A 19,084-nucleotide genomic window follows, 5' to 3' on the forward strand; every position below is an offset into this window, starting at 1 on the left:
CTTGCATTAAAAAAGGAAAAGAAGCAAAAATAATGCAAATTCTTAACCAAAAAATCTGAGTAAGGCAAAATGTCAAGGTAACTTTCATAAATTTAACATACTGAGCAAAATGTTCATTAAAGCAATGATTCCCATCCCACTTGAATCCCAAAAGCTTCACTCTTCAATTTAAAGCAGAGAAAGACTCTCAAGCAGTTTTACAAAAACAGAACTTATGATAAATAACCTTTCTCCAAAGAATACAAAGCATTAAAAGCTATAATTAACTTATTAATCCTCATAACAACCTGGGCAGGTTTCAGGATGGGATTATAACTTCCAATTTACTAGTGGGGACAGATAATATTAAGTTGTACCGTACGTTCAGAATAAAGAAACCTAAAATATCCCAATTTTTAGTTCATTTAATAAACCACAATCTGACACATGCTGTCACTGACATTAATTAAGATCCTGCAGTAAGTTTGAAGAAACCCCAAAAAAGGGCTATAAAAGATTGAGCTAGGTATTAATGGTTCTCCTCCCAGTTCCGAGGAAGCATTTTGGGGACTGGAAGATGTCAGATGGGTTCAGCAGGCAAACACATTTGGGGAAAACTGTCCTGATGGAGATTCACAATGCATTTCATCAGACTGAATACTTAAATGTTTGCCTTTACCAAACCAAATGAACATTCTTTTTTCCCATTACACCTATTAGTATCTTGCAGAACACTGTTCTGAAGGATACAAGTTGGGATAAAGTTCAATTATGTGACCTTCAGGGTCTCTTCCTATGCTTATGATTCTATTAGTCTAAATTGAAATACAGGTTCAAGGAAAAACTTCCACCTAACACAAGTAGCACTTGGGAAGCAAAAATATACCCCTAGGGCAGTTTCTCAACACTAGCACTATTGCCATCCTGTGCCAAATAATTTTTTTGTGGTGGGGGAGGGGCCTCTCCTTTAGCAGCATCCCTGGCTCCACCCACTAGATGCCAGTAGCACCCTTCTACCAGTAATGACAACCAAAATCACCTCCAGACACGTCACATGTCCCCTAGGGGGCAAAATCACATGTTCCAATAGAAAACCACTGCCTAGATACAGACTTTATACATACATATATTTTTTTTAACTGTTGTCCTCATAAATGTTTTCTTTGCAGAAAGCAAAACATATCTAGCTGCTTCAAATACTCCACATCTACAAATGAAAACCTTGTCTTATTCCTTTAGGGTTCCCAAGACAGGACTCCAGGTATACAAGAACAATCTGGCAGCATCCACCTTGCAAAAATGTTGATAAGCTGCAGAGACCCAAGGAGAGGGGTATGGCCACTGGGCTGGCCAACAAACCACACTTTCACTGGAAACAGAAGCACAAATCAGATGCGGAAGAAAAGTCTGCCCATAATGTGGCTTCTATTAGTCTCTTCCCCACCATTACCTCATTACTCTGCACTAAGTAAAGAAATAGGAGCAGGAAGGATGGTTAGGGAAGTGTCCATGAGGTTGTCAAAATTTCAACTGAAACTTGAAAATTAGCTAAAATATCATCACGTAAAAGGCTATAGCAAGAGAATGGTAATGTGGCATTCTTGTGAAAGGAAATGGCATGGGAAAAGGCAAGGCTGTGGGAAAACATAGGACATCCTGGAGGCTAAAAGAAATGATCAATTTACTTGAAATATAAAGCATATTTTAACGGAGGAAACAGTACAGAAAAAAGTGGAAAGGCAGTCTAAAGCCAGATCATTAATGGACAACCTTGAATAGCCACCCTTAACTCACACTTAAAGGCAGCAGAATGTCATTAAAGGTTTTTCAAATAGGAAGTGACACACCAGAACTGTGCTTTAGAGACCAGGTGGACAGGATGGATTAAAAGAAAGTAAAAAGGCAAAGAGCACTGATGAAGCTACAGCAGTAACCCAGACAGGGTGCAGCCAGGAGCACAACTAAGGTGGTCACCACAGCAGAATCAGCAAAGTTTCCCCTCCAAGCTTAAACACAGAAGTTGGAAGGGGCTAAAGTTTGCAGAAGGGCCAAATAAACAACACAAACAAAATGTGAAGGCTCTTAGAAGACTCTCTTTCCTTCATAACTTCATCTCCTTCATGATGAAATCCTTCCATTTATTTCTCATAAGGCTATTCGGGTGGTATATCCTTTCTATTCCTAACCTTATCAACCCAAACCCAGTCTGGGGCCTCATTAACTCACACCTAAATTATGCTAATAACTTCTTGACAGCCTTGGTCCTTCAATCTGGTCCGTACCTTTTTATTACCTCACTTCTCTACTCTGGAATAGCTCCTCGTGCATTTCTCAGAAGTCCAAATTCTCCAAGATGAAATTTAACACAGTATCACAGCAAATGGATCAGGTGCAGTGGACCTAGAACTCCCCCAGATTCCCAACTCCATAAACTCTGCCTATGCTGCAGCTTCTACCTGGAAGACCCTTCTAACTTTTAGGCTCAAAATTTAATTAATACTTCAATACATGGCATTTCCACAAAAACTTTTCCAGACTGTTCAGATTCACATCTCTCTCTTCCTGCTTAAATTGTACGATGCACTTAAAAAGTCAACATCACTCGGGCGCCTGGGTGGCTCAGATGGTTAAGCGTCTGCCTTCGGCTCAGGTCATGATCCCAGCCAGAGTCCTGGGATCGAGTCCCGCGCATCGGACTCCCTGCTCCACGGGAAGCCTGCTTCTCCCTCTGCCTCTCTCTCTCTCTGTCTCTCATGAATAAATAAATAAAATCTTTAAAAAAAAAAAAAGTCAACATCACTCAATTCAAACTATCTGAATGTTCCCCAATTGTCAATTTATGAATTCTAGTTCCACGATGGCGAAGTTCCTTAGCATCCTTCTTAGGCATGCTAACTTTACCTAAAGCTTGGAACACAGTAAGCACTGTGGGTACTTAGTGACTGGGCTACAGCAGTCAAAAGACAACATTTTGCTACCCAGAGAAAGATGAGGAAATTCTAATGAAGAAACTAACACACTCGAAATAATGGGAAAGGATTTGAGAGATGATCCACGAAGACCTCGTATGAACCAAGTGGTACATGTACACCTTCTCAAGAAGAGAAAGAGAGGAAGAATGCAGCTATGTAGTGATCTCTGATAAAGTACTGAAAGCTACATAATGGGACACATTGCAAAGTATTTCTTTTACGTGGAAACAAATGTTTTGTTATGGAATACAATAGAGAATAGGAGGCAAACTTTTTATTATAAAATGAACTAATGGGGACTGCACCCACCCTAGTCCCTGACATGTTCCCATGCCAACAGGGCTTCTTATAACTGAATACGGTTTTGGTTTATAATTACTAAGGGAAACACAGCTCTGACGGGAGGATAGGTTATTATTACGACTGCTGTTCACTAACATTAACTAACCTTTTACTATGTCATTGTACTGTTTTATACATATGCTCTCATTTAATCCTCACAACAACATTAAAAAGCAAGTACTCTTACTCTCGTTTTATAGATGAGGAACCTTGATGCTCAAAAGTTAAGTAATGTGCCCAAGATCAAACAACTCCTAAGCTGCAGAAGGAGGATTCCAATTCAAACCTCTAGATCTAAAACCCATGCTTTTAACTACTATCTTAAGTAGCTGAAGGCTAGGTTTAAACTGGAAGAGCCTTCATTGCTAGACACTAGACTTGGAATTTTAGTCTTTAGACGAAAGTCAGTGAGGGAACACCAACTGATGATCTCCAATAAACATTTTATGAAAATGCCTACAACATTCAAATCACCACACTAAGTGCCTACAAGAATGAAAAGAACCACTCAAGACAGACACTACTGTGTGATCAGGGAATCCCAGGGAACCACATTAAGGGGCCCTCACACAAGCCAAATCAGTAGGGTCATAAAAGGCTTCCCAAAGGAGGCAGTATCTTAGTTGAAACCTAAAGAGTAAGTAGGGAGGGCCCAGCATCACTCATAACAGCTACTTCAAGAATCCCATATCCAAACCCATTCCCTGCCCCAACACCAAATCCAAAACCAATTCCTGTCGCTCAACATTCCCCATGTGAGTGAATACTGATCCCAACTACTGATTTACCATCTATCATAGATAACTCATTTAAGCACATACTAATGCCACATACAAATAATAAAAAGACTACAGGAGCAGCTTCATTAACGACAAAGATAAGAGGATAGAAAGTAGGTGCAAAGGTAAAACCAGATGATAAATACTGTGCTTTGCGTGAAGGGGTCAAGGAAGGGTTCCAGAAAGAGAGGACATTCTGACTGAATTTTGAAGGCTGAGTAGGGAGGGTTCAATAGGTAGAATGATAGGCACATTCATTCCATCCTAATGCCACTGCCTCAGTTCACAGCCTCATTATGTACTACAGTAATTCAGGCAGTAATAATTTCCCAACTGTTCTTTCTTCCTGTCTCAGCAAGCCTTCAATCTAGCGTCCACTACCAAAATGATTATTAGAAAGGAAGGAGAAAGAGACATAAATCTGACCATGCTGTGATCCTCTTAAAAATCTTTCAATGACTCTAGGGTAAGGATGAATCCGAACTCCCTACACAGCATATATCTGGCCCCTTTTTACACTCAGCTTCATCTCCAACCTGTCCCCACTCCAGCCACCTGAATCTTATTTATAGCTCCAGGCTCTTTCCATGCCCTTGCACCTTTGCCCACACTACTCTTTCTTTTCAAGGTTCACTTCCAAGATCACATGCTCTTTCAAGTATTCCCCATTCATTATAGGTTGAGTTAGGGGTCCTTCCCTCTCTAGGGTCTTATCTGCACTCTCATGACACCCTGGGCAACAGCTCATAATGTAATATAAACTCCCAATCTTGTCTGTCCCCTCCTTCCCTAGACTGTACACGTCTCTTTAAAAAAAAAAAAAAAAAAAAAAAAAAGGAGGGGGAGGGTTATGGCTTGTTTTATCTCTATCCCCCACATGTAGCACTGTGCCTGGCAGAAAGACCAATACACGTTAGGTAACCTGAGTACTGTATGTTGAATGCATCAGATGGGGATCCATGATGAAGTTAATAGAATGTCTGATCATAAAGATAACAACCTAACGAGAAGCAGGCATCAAGTGAATCTAGGACAGACTTCATCTACCTCAGGTTCCAGTCATTTACAATGCCAAGCACCTGCACTCAGACTTGCAAACTTTTTAAATGTACTTTTTAAACTATTAAATTTGGTTACATAAGCCTTTTGAAAGCAGTATCTACCAAAAATTTTAATGCAATTACCCAAACATTTACCTAGTAACTGCACTTCTAGGAACCTATCCAACAGAAAATACTCTCATAGGTAAAGAAATATGCATAATTCTTTCACTGAAAAATTGTAACACAAGGAAAAAAACTGAACTTAAAAGACACACTAGAATACTATGCAGTTATTTAAAAGAGAACTGCATAATTTAATTTGAAAATCCTCTATGATACACAGCTACATTAAAAAAAGCCACATAACAAGTATAATCCCATTTGTGTTTAAAAACATATAAACAGAGAACTGTTTCGAAAGATGACTATGTATCAAAGTATTTATTGGAGTTTTATCCTATTTCTACCCTATCATCTGAATTCAAATTTCCTACCAATCTAGCTCACAAAAGAAAGAAAAATGTATTTTTATCTCATTTCTTTCTAACAAACTCTAATAATACAAGTGTTTCTGAACAATCCTAAAACCAGATACTGCTTGAAGGGTCCAAGCAATTCAAAAACTTACCTTATCCCTGAAGAGTTTTGAATTAATGATAAAAAAAAAAAATAACTTTTCCAATGCCAGGAAAATGTTAAAAGTTAATACTAACATCCTCCTTTCATTCACTTGGGAGGCCAAAGGGAAAACTAAGAGGTAAGCAGTAAATCAGTAACTGAAAAACAGCAGTCCAGTTTTTTTGATATATGCTTGAGGTCTTCAAACATCCTCAGTTGTCCATGGTAATGTATGAACAGTTTAATGAAACTTCCCTGACATTTCAACTTAATCAATTAGTATTTCTACAAAGCCTCTCTACTAGCAAACATCAGAAACTAAACTAATTAGCTTTCACCTCTATCCCTTCACACCCTCCGGGGGAGGTGCTAATAAGCAGTTACAAAGGCCAAATAGCAAATAGCAAGAGAAAGCATACGTATCAGTTTTTAGCAATTTTTGGTTTAACATCCTAACAACAAAATTGTTATTCATCTTTTTTATTCCTCAACATTTGCCCTCCAACTGAATTTAACCAGGTCTGACCTTAAGCTGCTCTTTTTTTAAAAAGAATTTAAAAGATGAGGGGCTCCATTAAGTTTGATACTACTCAACTTTTTCCAAACAAGGGAAGAATATGCTGTATTTAAAATTCAGAAGGAGATCTCATTTGGGATTCCTGTTCAAGTAACAAGAACCAGAGTTTTTGATAACATTTAGATAAAACTGCACTGAATTTACCTCCACCTTATTACATTTCCTGACTCCCAAAAGCTTGGGGTGGCAACAGTAATTCTAAAAAAATTAGAACTAGAGAAAAAAGGCAAGTTTACAATCAACAACAATAAAATGTATAGCTAAATAATTCTCAGCTAAGTAACTCCCTAGGGGGTCGGGCATTCAAATGTTAAAATTTTATGGAGCTAGCTTAAAATCTTGGAAAAGCAAGGCTTGCAGAAGGTAACATTCATTAAACAGCTACTATGTGCCAGACACTGCAACCCAACAACAACAACAAAAAAAACAAGAATTTAAAACGTCTCCACGTTGAAGGCCTCCCGGCATAAAAAAGTTTAAAATCTTCATATATGCTCTTTAAGTTTCTCGCTCAGACTACGCAAGCTTATTTTTCATTCATGAATTATCAGTTGTGCTCTCTACACTGAAGTTGGTTTCCTCATACTCTGCGTTTTTAGCTTTACCTTTATTCTATCAAAGACATGTAAAAGGTTAACACACATAAAAAGTACCTATTTCAGTTCTTTTTGGAAAATCACATCAACTGGCTTATTTTCTTCTATACATTTTACCCTACATTGTAAAAGACAAGCACATGGCATAATGTAGGAACAAATGATAACTGAACTAATAACTAACAGAGACCCTTCCATACATCTTTTTCCTATGACCCACAAACTGCAAGTGACACCCAAGGATACCACTTACTTTCTACCCCTTCTTGTGGCCTTCAAAATTGAGTTGGTGACCTCTGCTACAGTGGGATATTTGTCTTTTCTAATTCATACTGTCTTTTTGATCTCACATTCCAGGGAGTAGGAAGTACTGATGAAAGAATTTTATTTTGTGTTATGAATTATTGCACTCAGGCAGGAGTATTTTTGCACAACTTTTAGTATGCCCAGAGGCTAATAAGCATTTATTAGGATAGAAACTATAATTCAAACATACATCTTCAGAATCAACATGAAGACTCAAAAACTAGTCTGAATTTAGATTTCCAGAAAGTATTTAAAGTCCTATTTTAGGAAAAGGACATGGTCCAAGTACTCATTGCACTGACACAGTAGGCAAGCCAGGTGTTTAGGCCATTTTATTAGAGACACCTGCACTGTACTCTTTCGTAAAGTGATCAAGTAAAACGGGACAAAAGTTAAAATATGCTTCCTGAGACATGGAACAGTTTAACCAATCAAGCCAGAAACTTAATCTAAAAGAGAGAAAGAGGGTGGTGAAAAGGTGCTTTAAAACTAAATAAACCACTCAATGACAAGATTTATTCCGGGGCAATCCACAAAAGACCACATACTTAGCGTGTACTATTCCCTCCTTTCCAAACTCAGGGGAGATATCCTTTGGGGGGGATGGGGGTGGGAATCAATTTTTAAAAATCTCTCTCCAGGAACGAAGTCACTTAGTTTCTGTATCTTAACAGCTTCACCAAGAAAAAAATAACCCCTACCAACTCCCCCAAGGAAGCTGACTAAATATAAGAGGAATAGGCATTACTCTTTAAACAAAGGATTTTCAATAACTTGTTTTGAAAATCCAATATGGACTAGCATATTTTTTACATTTTAAAATTGCTTTTCCAGTATAACAAGGCAACTAAGCTTTACTCCACTCAATGCTAAAATACCTTCTCAAACCAGCATCACCACTCATAATGGCCCTATGTTTACAGTTTACATAATTCTGGTTATGTCAAACAGAACAAATCTAAAACTTGTTATTCACCTTAAAATACAATTAAAATCTGTGGTCAACCCAATAAAATGGAGAGGATGTAGAGACACTGCTTACAGTGTAGCATTACTAAAGAAGAAAGAGTACTGGCAGTGTTTGAAGAAGAAAAAAAAATGGAAGTATTTTCCTTTCTTCTCACCTTGATAAAAGCTCAAAAGTGAACTAGGCTTACTCATTTTCCAGCTTCCAGAATTTTCCTCAACAGGATAATGATAAGTCTAACAATCAAAGAATGTTCTGCAGGTTTAACCACAGAAATAACGTGTGTAGGCAGGAATAAAAAAAATCAGACAAAAATTTAACATCTCACTTTGGTAAAGCACAAAAGTCAAATACTAACGTTCTGAATAAGGCTTTCAGGAAAGATGCAGGGACACTTCTAAATACTTCATTCAACAGATTCATGTAAGTGGAAGGACCAAAAGCCCTGCCTTACCTCAAACTCTATCAATAATTAATTGATCACTCTCTTAACTGTCTACAGACACAAATCAAAAAGTTATTTTATATATACTTAAATGTAGTAGTCCTCAGAAACCATCTTCACTATAATACAGATGTTAAGAATCGCTGTCACATCTAACGTTTCCCTCCAAGTAGTGCATACTTGAGAAATAAAAAGTTAACCACCTCAAATCATGAGATCACTAACAAATATATCAAATACGGGAAAGGTCAAAGAAATTGCAATACTCTGTTGGAGAAACAAAGCGGAAATCAAAATCAAAATTTCATGACTGAGAACAGTTACCCCACATATAATACATTTTTTAAATTCCCAAGGGATGAGCATTTTTACCTTGCCTTATTTTTAGAACTACACATCACACTGTACATATCACATGACATGATGTAACTGTTAGCAAAGAAAATGGCCCAAACCATTAAAAATATACATGATAAAAGGAAATGAATCAATGCACTTAAGAATCACTACATTTCATTTTTACTTTTTTTTTTAAAGATATTTGCTAACTCACTGTACTTTTTTTTAATTGGAAAAGTAGCTAGTAACCTATGTAAAACAAGAGAAAAACATACTTGATATTTTATAATATAGAAATTTACCCAATTATTGGGAAAACTGAGATGAAGAAACATATAATGAAACAATTCTTCTAAACCTCAAGGATTAAAAGCAAAAATTCTCTGGATCAAAAATGCAACAGAAACATGATGAAATACCTTTAGGTGGAAAACAATTATTACTCAAAAGTATTCCCTGTTGTTGGGAGAAAAAAATAGTTTTAACTGACAATGGCTGCAGACAACTGAAAATTTCTAAATTGGTCAGGCAGTTTATTAGAAAAGGAACCAAGTATATCGTATAGAAGGGGGAGGGGAAAACACACCCACTTAAGCCTTTGTAAACAGTGGTACTTAAAAGACCCAAGAAGCTGGGAAAAATCAGAACTACAGACTATTCTAAAAAATGCAAAACATATTCCAACGTACTACTTTCCATACTTGAAAGGGCTTTAGAGACAAAAGTTCAGTAACAATCTATAACTATATCATGATTATGCAAGGCAAAGATTATGTAATTTTATCATTTATTATAAATGTTCTCCTACTCTCAAACTAAAACAACTAAAATGTTTTGATCTCTCCAATGGGGAGAGGGTAGGTTCTTCTGGACTACAATTTAAAAATATAAACACACACCCCAAAACAAACAAAAAAACACAATGATTGCTAGCCACGTGACAAAGGAGATGGCAACACCAGGATTGTGAATGGAGGGGAGGGAGCGAGGCAGGAGGACTAGGAAGATTTCTCGGAACTTTGGGGAGCTCGGGATTCGGGTCTCCCGACCCTTAAGGTACCAAACTCTAGCCCTACAAGTTGTATCGTTAACATTCTCAAATACAGTTTTATTAACAGATCAGGAAAAATGCTCCAGTTGACCTCCAGAATAAAAGGGGGGAAAATCAGAGGAAAGAGAGCAATTTAAAGTGGCGCCATCATGTCACCCCTTCTCCCCTAAGGCAATCTATAAGCAATAGTTAAGTAACGTGTTTCTCCAAAAAACCACACTGGGATCCCGACAATGGAAAACAAAAGGATTTTTAAGTAAAATATGAGGGTAAGGTTGTTTATCGGATGGAAAACAATCAAACTATTTGCTGAAGAATCAAAAGACAGTCAGCCGGAAAACAGGCCCCCCAAACTCACTTAAAAGCAAATAAATGCCTCTTCCTCTTTAGTTTTTTTAAAAAACAAACAAACACGTCCGCCTGAGGGAGACTAGATCTGAAAACCCAAGTGACCTCAATATACAGGCAACAAAAATAATAAATACACGAAACAAATAACCATCTGACTTAACAATCAGAGTTGTGATACACACCGTGAAACGCGCAAGATGTGTGTTCGAGCAGAGAAAGGCCTTCTGCAGTCAAGAGAAGTTCAAGGCGAGAGCCAGAGTTTGTTTGGGGTTTTTTTTACGGGAATAAACCGTGTTCGTAAGGCCGCATTTTTAAATAGAACGCCAAAGGAAAAGCTGGCGAACGAGGCGGCAGCTGGTGGGGAAGGGCCCCCGCACACCCCCGCCCTTGGGGCGACTCCCAGCCCCGGACCCGCAGCGGGGAAGCCCGGAGAGGCCATTTAAAGTTCCGGGGATTTTTCCTGCCCTGCCCTGCCTTTCTAGTTACAACTAACAAAGAGAGAGAGAAATGGGAGCCACAGGGAGAGCGAGGAGAAGGAGAAAGGGCAGCGGGAGGAGGAGGAGGAGAGGAGCAGCAGCAGCAGCACCTACCACGTGATGGAGGAGCGTTGCCCGGGCGGATTCAGCCCCACAAAATGGGCGCAGTTTGCAAACAGCCCCCGGCCTGGGCGCCGAGGGCCGGCGGAGGCAGGCGGGGGCGCGCGGCGGCGGCTCCGGCCCGGGCCCGCCGCTCTCCTCCCCCCCGGCGCCCGGAGCCGCCCTGACTTTCCGGGCGGGGGGGGGCGAGGCGGAGGGGGAGGGGAAGGCGGCGGCGGGGAGCGGCCGCTTTTTCTTCTCTTTCGGGCCCCTTCTCCGGCCTTCCTCGGCTCCGGCGGGGCCTGGGCACGGCCGGGGACCGCAGCCCGGCCGGGAGGACTGGCGGGCGGGGGCAGAGGGTGAAGCCGCCCCCCCGCCCCGCACAAACAAGCGCCGCCGTCTGCAGCCCGAGCCCGCACCCCAGCCGCCACCCCCGCACGCCTCTTCCCGGCCGGGGAGCGCGCTCCGGCCGCCCCCCGCGCCTCCGCGGCGAGACGAGTCGGCTTCGCTACGGTGCTCTGTTCTCCCGCCGGCTCAGCGAGCGGTGGCGGCGGTGGCGGCGGCACTGGGAAAATGGCGGCCGAGCTCCTTTTCCCTCCCCCCCTTTAATCTGAAGCGGAGGGAGAATGGAGCGAGCGAGCGAGCGGGCGAGCGCCGGGGACACGGGGAGGAGGGACAGCAGCGCCTCCGCCGGCTGCGGCTGCGGCGGCGAAGGGCCGCTCCGCCCCGGCGCGCCGCCAGGGGGCGCCCGCCGCGCCGCCCCCGCGGGCCGCCAGGAGGCGCGGCCGCCGCCGCCTCAGTCATGGCTCCTCGCCGCGGCCGCTGTTTCTGCACCTCCATCTGCGGAGGCCGCGGCGCCGGGACCCAGCTGCTCCCAGACGTGCGGCGACGGCACGCGGCACTGCGGCAGGCGGGAGCGGGCCCTCGCTCCGGCAGAGGTGAGGCTAACCTGAGGCACTGACGCCGTCACATTCCCTCCGCGCTGGGGCTGGTGGGGCCGCGCGCCGGCTATGAGGGGGCAAGGCGGGCAGGCGCGGCGGAGCAAGAGGACGTGAGCGAGGAACTGTTTGCACTGTGTAGTAAACAGGCTAATGCCGTCGGTGCCACACTATTCCAGGGCTAAACGCGCGCTGAATCGGGTAGGAAGCTCCCTGACCAGTGAAGCGCTTTCTGCCGCCCTTTGTCCTAGCCGACTGCCTCCGTACACTGCAGCACGCCTGGGCACTAGCCCCAGCGCAGCGCTCCGCAGCCGCCAGGGTGGAAAAAAAAAAAAAAAGGCGCACGTCGTCATTGCGCAGGCGCATGCCAGGGCCCGCGCCGGGCCAGCCCGGGAAGGGACAGCCGGGAGCGAGAGGGGAAGTGATGGCCCACCCGCGCCGGGCCCGCTGGGAACTGTAGTTTTCGTTAAGAAGCACGCGTCTTGTTTTGGGTGTCATGGCTTGGCAGATCCGCCAAAGCAGGCAAATGGCATTACACAATGAGTATTTATGCTTCCTGTCGCCACCAAAAGGAAGTTCACTGCTATGCTAAAAGTTTAACAAAGAACTCCACAGAGAAACCCAAATCTCACAACAAAAAGCAAACTTCCCACTTTCCTACCAGAGTTGGTTTAAAGTGGTGGCACTTTATCGTTTCTCATGACCAGTTTGTTGGCACAGTATTTTATTCCTCTCCCAAAACAGGGCCATAAAATAATGGAACCTTTTCTAGATGAAAAAAGTTAAGCAATATAATGCAGTGTCACACAAAGTTTAATTCCACTATCCTTTAAAACCAAAGAAAAAGTTGCCAAAAGATTAATTCAGTGCTTTGAGATTTTAAAAAGGAACTCTGGGATTCATCAGAATTTACTTTAAATGACTGAACAACAACAACAACAAAATGATTCCAACAATTAAATCATCAAATTCAGCAAGATAGAAAAAGGAAGATGAGAAATGCTCAATACTGTGAAAAAGGAAGATGAGAAATGCTCAATACTGTTTTGTGGCTTACCAGAACCAATATCCGGTGGTATGCCTCGCTTCTGCTAGTCAAAAAACACCCTCAGTCCTCCACAAAGTTACAATAACTCGCCAGCTCCTATAGCATCTACACCTATATTTCCATCAGTTTCCATTTGTACTCTTAAAATCACACTATCAATGATAGTCATGGTTCTCAAATATCAAAAAAGCAAGCAGCTAATAATGAAGTCACAAATTACACAAAGAATAAACTAATATATGTGTACATATTTGTATATACATCCAAAAGAGATGCTAGTCTTGGCTTTTTATAATCCTGGTAAAGAAAATTTAGTTGATCAAGAAATGTATATACATATCTCCACATAAATAGTAATTCCAAAAATATAGCAGAAGGGTGTTAAACACAGACCAATAGATGGCGAACTAGAGCCCTAATCTAAGGATTCTGACATCTAAATGAGCAGAATGAAAAACACCAAATAAGGCAAAGCCCCTTGCAGTGTATACTTAAAAATATTACGTTCAAAGACACCCACCCACAAAATAATTAATCTTACTACTGATTAGTAAGTAGCCTGCCAACTCTTAAAACTCAACTGTCAGATTTAATTAGGCCCCCAAATAACCAAGTTTATAAAATACATTTTTTCAATGGATTAGGAGAAGGTGGAAATGCTTCTTTTAAAACATGCATTTTGGGGGCGCCTGGGTGGCTCAGTCGGTTAAGCATCTGCCTTTGGCTCAGGTCATGATCCCAGGGTCCTGGGATGAGCCCTGCTTTGGGAGGGCTCCCCACCAAGCAGGGAGCCTCCTTCTCCCTCTCCCTTTCTTTCCCGCTCATGCTTGCTCTCTCTCTCTCTCTCTCTCTAATAAATAAAATCTTTTTTAAAAAATTAGGGGCACCTGGGTGGCTCAGATGGTTGAGCGTCTGCCTTTGGCTCAGGTCACGATCCCAGCATCCTGGGATCGAGCCCCGCATGGGGCTCCCTGCTTGGCGGGGAGCCTGCTTCTCCCTCTCCCTCTAACGTTCGCCTTGCTTGTGCTCTCTCACCCTCTCCGTCAAATAAATAAATAAAATCTTTTAAAAAAAAATTAAAAAAAAAAATAAAACCTGCATTTTGGGGAAAAATAAATTCCAACTTTCCCATTCTCTCATTGCTTAACCTAAGACTCGGGAGTTCAGTATTTATGGCATTTAAATCAGTCAACATGTTTTACATTCTTGTCTCAAACCAGATGTCTTTTTGCTAAGGCACCAATTTTTACAAATAAGGACATTCTAAGGTGAGCCACTACAAATGCAAAAATCTTAAGAAGAGAAATACATTTTCTTAAAATTTACCCCAGAAATATAGTGGATGTCAAGGCTGATTAAACATACACACACACACACACACTCATACACACCTTACTGTTCAAATCACTCTTGGAGTAATCATTGTGGATGACTCTCAAATATCCACTTCATCCTAATGGATTAATTTAACCCATCCTCTCTGCCAATGATTGGTTAGGAATGGGCATGAAACCCAATCCTGGCCAATGAGACATGATTGGAAGCCCATTGGAAGGCCTGCAAGAGAGAATTGTGAGAAAAGCTTCTTCATTCCTAAAGACGAAATGAGAGAAACAGTTCCCTCTTCTTCAGACTGCTAAACATGACACCTCAAAATGCTACAGTCCCCCTAGAGCTAGCCTAAAGATGCCACCAACATCATCAAAGAGGGCAGAATGGAGAGCTGGCAGGAACCTTTGTCCTTGGTGACAGCATGAAGCCATTACATCAAATAATCCTGACATCTGCAAGACTTTTGGACTTCCAGCTACATGAGAACAATGTAACAACAAACATTTCTTTATTGTTTCAGCCAATTTAAGTTAGCTTTTCTATACCTAAAGTCAAAAAAATTCTAATTAATTTCTCATATTTTAGAATATCTGTATTACTTTGATTATTCATATTATCATACTATATAAAACCTTATTTATTCTTCAGCAAAGTCCTTCCCTTCTATACACAACTCTGTATCCATCCATGTCTTTATCTATATTTTCTTTCCGCCTAGAAAAAGAGGACCATCCCTCCTCACAATCGTTCTTTGTTCATTCCTCTCCCCCAATATACTGCCACTTATTTTTCCTTCAAGATATGTTCCACCAGACCACTATTATCATTTACATACTTAACAGTAATATAGATAACTGGCACTATATTACCCTGATCTTGATTAAATGCTTTCTGTAATTCCTTTGAGATTGTTTTCATATATCAGTCTTACTTCTGAAGCCTGCCTGAAAGCCCTTAAAGGCAGGAACTATGGTTCAGATTTATAACTCTCACCTGTACAATAAACATATTCCAAGAAGACACTCTCTAATAACTTCCCCACCATTTATCTCTTAACAAGCCAGATATTCTTAAGCAGAACCTTCTATCACAAATTCAGTACTTCATATGTCCAAACTAATCTCAAAATGACAAGGGGGTAATTTGTTTTGCACTTAAAAAATATATATTAACTCAGGGGGTGCCTGAGTGGTACAGTTTGTTAAGTATCTGACTTTTGGTTGTGGCTAAGATCGTGATCTCAAGGTCATCAGATCGAGCTCCCCCTAGAGCTCAGGGCAGATTTTGCTTGAGATTCTCTCTCCATCTCCCTTTGCCCCTCCCACTTGTGCTCATGCTTTCTCTCTAAAATAAATAAATAAATCTTTATATATATAAAAAACTCAGGAGAGAACGTCCTAAACCATTTAGTTTCAAACAAATAGGGTCCCAGTTTCTGTTATTTATCATTGCATCATTACATCCCCGGGACCTAGTCCAGAGCTTTGCAGAAGGAGGCACTTTGTAAGAATTTGCTGGAAAAAAAAAAGAATAAAAGGTATAGTGTGGTAACTAAGAGTATAGGATGCGGGGGTAGCCCTAGATTTTATCTGCCTCCATGAATTGCCAGCTGTGTTACTCTGGGCAAAGTATTTAACCTATAAGCCCCAGTTTCTGCTCTGGAAAAAGGAGATTGTAGTGCCTACTTCATAAATTTAACTATTAAAGCTATTTTCCAAAGTTAATAATTGAGAAGGTTAAAATACAAGCTAAGGTCAGCACCTCTTCCCTAATTCAAACTTCAAATTCCTACCTACTCTGGCAAACAATGTTTTCATTCATAAACTCAGATAACACTACCAATAAAAATACTTTGAGCTCCCTAAAAACATATTCTAATTCTGAAAAAGATTATTTACATTTATAAATCTAAAGCCACATAAGAAGATAAAATGCATTCATTCAACAAAAATTTAGTGAGTACCTATTAAGCTCAAGACCCTGTTCCAAATATCACAGAAATGAATGCATCAATCTATTTAAGACAACATTAAATTATATCATGAAAGAAACATCTTTAAAACTGAAATCGGTGCTTGCTCTCATGTTAATATTTCACCATCTAAATATTAAGTAGAAAGCCAGAATGAAGTGAGCCAATGGTAAGAAATTTAAATCAAAGAATTTTGGGTGTAGAAGGAATATGGAAGGTCATCTAGTTAAACCTCCAAATTTTATTAATGCAAAAATGAGATGAGGCCGAGAGAGAACAGTTAGGATTCTGCCCTAAGCCCTACAGCAGAAGGACACGCTGAGATCAGAGGTCAGTCTCCAATTCTCACTTTCCCCCTTGCATCATCTGCCTTTCAGAGAAGTTCCAGCCTCTCAACAGAAACAGGCTACTCACTTGATAAGAACTACAAGCGTGATAAAAAGTATTAAACCCAAACAATACTACCTATTTCACAGTTTCACAAGTATCCAGATTTAGCCAAATATAAGTAAAAGAAAATCCTCACCGTGATTACAATGACTATAAAGGCTCAGAAATCCATTTTTTTTCATTAAATGGAGGTCTCGACTGATTCCAAATATATACTTTTTTTTTAAGATTTTATTTATTTATTTGACAGAGTGAGAGAGCACAAGCAGGGGGAACAGGAGAGGGAGAGGGAGAAGCAGACTCCCCATCGAGCAGGGAGCCCAATGCAGGAGCTCGATCCCAGGACCCTGGGATCATGACCTGAGCCGAAGGCAGATGCTTAACCATCTGAGCCACCCAGGTGCCCCCCAAATATATATATATATTTTTTTAAGATTTTATTTATTTATATGACAGAGAGAGACACAGAAGAGAGGGAACACAAGCAGGGGGAGTGGGAGAGGGAGAAGCAGGCTTCCTGCTGCGCAGGGAGCCCGATGTGGGGCTCGATCCCAGGACCCTGGGATCATGACCTGAGCCGAAGGCAGACGCTTAACGACTGAGCCACCCAGGCACCCCGCCGAATATATATTCTTATGTACTCAGTCCAGTAGCAAACTTTCAGTAAGATTAAACAACTTAAGGCATGTAAAAAACTTTTGTAAATGGCAAAGTATTATAAGAAAGCATGGCATTCCTTAGTTTCAATCCCACCTAAAAACAAGATAATTTTCTTCTTCATACTAGAGATAGACTCCCAAATTTACATAAAGTTGTTACCTTATCATTTCACCTTGAGAAGAAAAACTAATCTTAGACAGCCTCGTGTTTTAACTGTGTTAGTAATAAGAACAATAACTAAAGTTACAGGTTAACTCTGAAAGCACTCCTGAATCAAGAAGTACTTTATTTTGCGATAATTCAGAAGATAGCACTAAAATTCAACTGAATACAACCACTTAAAGGAACAGGTCAGGTTCTTTATTAGAGAGAGAGATGGCAAGAGAGGGAACACAAGCAGGGGGAGTGGGAGAGGGAGAAGCAGGCTTCCCGCTGAGCAAGGAGCCTGATCAAGGAGCCCGATGTGGGGCTCGATCCCAGGACCCTGGGATCATGACCTGAGCCGAAGGCAGACGCTTACGACTGAGCCACCCAGGCGCCCAGACTGAGTACTTTAAAGGAAAAGTTGGAAAAACACTGCTTTAGATCATTTATAGATAAATATGCAATCCCCCCAAAATCCTGAATATAATCCCTCTATACAAATAATGAAACTTGCAAAGATCTAATGTAAAAATTGTTGTGGATACAATATTATAAATGAGACCATAAGCTACTAAGAACATGACTAGAATTCAGGAAATGCTAAAGTCCCTATCTTATCTCTGTCACTCATTTACTAAGAAATCATATATAATTTCCTTAACAACAACCTTTTCTCATTTCTGAATTAGACAAAAAGAATACAGTATTTAGTATTTTCAGCCATATTCCAAATTAATTCCCACAATCAAATTTAGACAAATTTATCTAAGAAAACTTGTCCCAAATGAACTTTAACTAGAAGAACAAACAGAAATAAAAAAAAGTTTTTTTTTTAACTGCTAAATGAAACTGTATCTTCTGTGATATAAAAAAGAAAAAAACTTTCTGTGTAGGGGAGGGGGCAAAACTCACATTTCTTATTATATCTATACTGGCAATATCAAAATGTGATCCTGCTGGTAATATTTAGGCTAAGTCATTAAGTTTTTATAATATGACAACAGTAATATTAATATTCTTGCCTTGAATGACCTTCTTTGATTTTCAGTAAAACTGGATATCCCCTTAAAGCCCTAACATTCTTTCCTATTCATTCATAAACATTTATTGAGGTCCTAGTGGATGCTAATCACTGTAGTACCTGCTAGAGGAAACTACTGAGTCACCCTCATAAGTTACGTGGCAGCCAAGAAAAATCCCTTCTATTCACTGACATTTTAAATGGTTAAAAATTCAAAGCTAAGAAGTAATGAGAACAATTAGCAAAATTTTAGTGCTTTTGCTTCCAATTACACTTTCTTCTGATCCCTTTTGTGAAGCTTGCCTAAACCACCCCCAAGAATGCTAAAACTGGGTATTATTTATGGCATAACTAGAATGAGGTAACAATGCAATTACCCCAAAATAAAACCAAAGTTAAGGAAACCAAGTAAGAGGTGAAGATCTAAAGTACTGGACTTAGAACCTCTACCCTGAATATCTAGGATAGGCAGAATTCTAGAAAAGGAAAATCTGTGACCTAATCCAATTGTATTTAATTCTGCATCCCTCCTTTCACTCTCAAATATTTTCTGTTGCACTGGGGGGAAGCTTTTAGGTCTCTTCTGACTGCCACAAATTCAATAGCACATCATTTCTTAAACATTAGTTATATTAACTA

The 19,084-nt window shown here is 40.5% G+C and overlaps 1 protein-coding gene across 5 annotated transcripts in view; it reads right to left on the reverse strand.

The window, feature by feature from the left end:
- The window catches only part of KANSL1 (KAT8 regulatory NSL complex subunit 1), a 179,392-nt gene that overhangs the window by 138,841 nt on the left and 21,467 nt on the right, over window positions 1-19,084 (reverse strand). The window contains exon 1 of one of the 5 annotated variants that reach the window (XM_032429415.1): window positions 12,097-13,406. The exons of 3 other annotated variants lie outside the window; for them this stretch is intronic. The gene's annotated coding sequence lies outside the window, so the exon portion shown is untranslated. Of the gene's footprint in view, window positions 1-10,955; window positions 11,067-12,096; window positions 13,407-19,084 lie in introns of those variants that run through there. One more of the 5 variants, XM_032429414.1, reaches the window with a different exon arrangement.

This window comes from Phoca vitulina, unplaced genomic scaffold, assembly GCF_004348235.1.
Source record: "Phoca vitulina isolate PV1807 unplaced genomic scaffold, GSC_HSeal_1.0 scaffold41, whole genome shotgun sequence".
In the NCBI taxonomy this organism is placed as follows: domain Eukaryota; kingdom Metazoa; phylum Chordata; class Mammalia; order Carnivora; family Phocidae; genus Phoca; species Phoca vitulina.